The sequence below is a fragment of the Oncorhynchus keta genome, unplaced genomic scaffold, assembly GCF_023373465.1.
Source record: "Oncorhynchus keta strain PuntledgeMale-10-30-2019 unplaced genomic scaffold, Oket_V2 Un_contig_27363_pilon_pilon, whole genome shotgun sequence".
NCBI lineage: Eukaryota > Metazoa > Chordata > Actinopteri > Salmoniformes > Salmonidae > Oncorhynchus > Oncorhynchus keta.
This window is the reverse complement of record NW_026285483.1, coordinates 17,869-20,000: the sequence shown is the minus strand read 5'-3', so window position 1 is coordinate 20,000 and position 2,132 is coordinate 17,869.

The following is a 2,132-nucleotide window of genomic DNA, read 5'->3' as shown; positions in this document are numbered from 1 at the left end:
TTCTGGGATTGATTTGCACTTTTCTCACCAAAGTACGTGGTTCCTTCAGGCGTTTGGAAATTGCTCCCAAGGATGAACCAGACTTGTGGAGGCCTACAATTTTTTTCTGAGGTCTTGGCTGATTTCTTTTGATTTTCTCATGATGTCAAGCAAAGAGGCACTTAGTTTGAAGGTAGAGCTTGAAATACATCCACAGGTTCACCTCCAATTGACACAAAATGATGTCAATTAGACTTTCAGAAGCTCAAAAAGACATGACATAATTTTGTGGAATTTTCCAAGCTGTTTAAAGGCACAGTCAAATTAGTGTACCAATCACGCTTAATTTCACTATTGTTTAGAGCCTGAGGTATAACGTCAGGTAGAGACTGAGGTATATAGTCAGGTAGAGACTGAGGTATAAAGTCAGGTAGAGACTGAGGTATAACGTCAGGTAGAGACTGAGGTATAAAGTCAGGTATAAAGTCAGGTAGAGACTGAGGTATAAAGTCAGGTAGAGACTGAGGTATAAAGTCAGGTAGAGACTGAGGTATAACATCAGGTAGAGACTGAGGTATAAAGTCAGGTAGAGACTGAGGTATAACGTCAGGTAGAGACTGAGGTATAAAGTCAGGTATAAAGTCAGGTAGAGACTGAGGTATAAAGTCAGGTAGAGACTGAGGTATAAAGTCAGGTAGAGACTGAGGTATAAAGTCAGGTATAAAGTCAGGTAGAGACTGAGGTATAAAGTCAGGTAGAGACTGAGGTATAAAGTCAGGTAGAGACTGAGGTATAAGTCAGGTAGAGACTGAGGTATAAAGTCAGGTAGAGACTGAGGTATAACGTCAGGTAGAGACTGAGGTCAGGTATAAAGTCAGGTAGAGACTGAGGTATAAAGTCAGGTAGAGACTGAGGTATAAAGTCAGGTAGAGACTGAGGTATAACGTCAGGTAGAGACTGAGGTATAAAGTCAGGTATAAAGTCAGGTAGACTGAGGTATATAGTCAGGTAGACTGAGGTTTAAAGTCAGGTAGAGACTGAGGTTTAAAGTCAGGTATAAAGTCAGGTAGACTGAGGTATATAGTCAGGTAGACTGAGGTTTAAAGTCAGGTAGAGACTGAGGTATAAAGTCAGGTAGAGACTGAGGTATAAAGTCAGGGAGAGACTGCGGTATAAAGTCAGGAAGAGACTGAGGTATATAGTCAGGTAGACTGAGGTATAAAGTCAGGTAGAGACTGAGGTATAAAGTCAGGTAGAGACTGAGGTATAAAGTCAGGTAGAGACTGAGGTATAAAGTCAGGGAGAGACTGAGGTATAAAGTCAGGTAGAGACTGAGGTATAAAGTCAGGGAGAGACTGAGGTATAAAGTCAGGTAGAGACTGAGGTGTAAAGTCAGGTATAAAGTCAGGTAGACTGAGGTATATAGTCATGTAGACTGAGGTATATAGTCAGGTAGACTGAGGTATAAAGTCAGGTAGAGACTGAGGTATAAAGTCAGGTAGAGACTGAGGAATAAAGTCAGGTATAAAGTCAGGTAGAGACTCAGGTATAAAGTCAGGTAGAGACTGAGGAATAAAGTCAGGTATAAAGTCAGGTAGAGACTGAGGTATAAAGTCAGGTAGAGACTGAGGTATGAAGTCAGGTAGAGACTGAGGGGTATGAAGTCAGGTCCCTTCTGAGGTCCTAAAGTCAGGTTAGAGACTTTCTCTATAAAAAGGGAGGAGTAAACTGGAGGCCCTTTCCCCCTGAGGTGAGTGGGTTCGCCCCTTACTTTCCCTTCTCTCTCCTTCCCTACTCCCTCTTACTTTCTTTCTCTATCTCTCCTTCCCTACTCCCTCTTACTTTCTTTCTCTATCTCTCCTTCTCCCCTCCCTCCCTCCCTGTCCTTCTCCCTCCCTCCCTGCTCCCTCTTACTTTCTTTCTCTATCTCTCCTTCTCCCCCCTCCTTCTCCCTCTCCCTCCCTACTCCCTCTTACTTTCTTTCTCTATCTCTCCTTCTCCCCTCCTTCTCCCTCTCTTTCCTCCCTACTCCCTCTTACTTTCTTTCTCTATCTCTCCTTCTCCCCCTCCTTCTCCCTCTCCCTGCTCCCTCTTACTTTCTTTCTCTATCTTTCTTTCCCTCCTGCCCTCCCTCCCTCCTTCTCCCCCTCCTG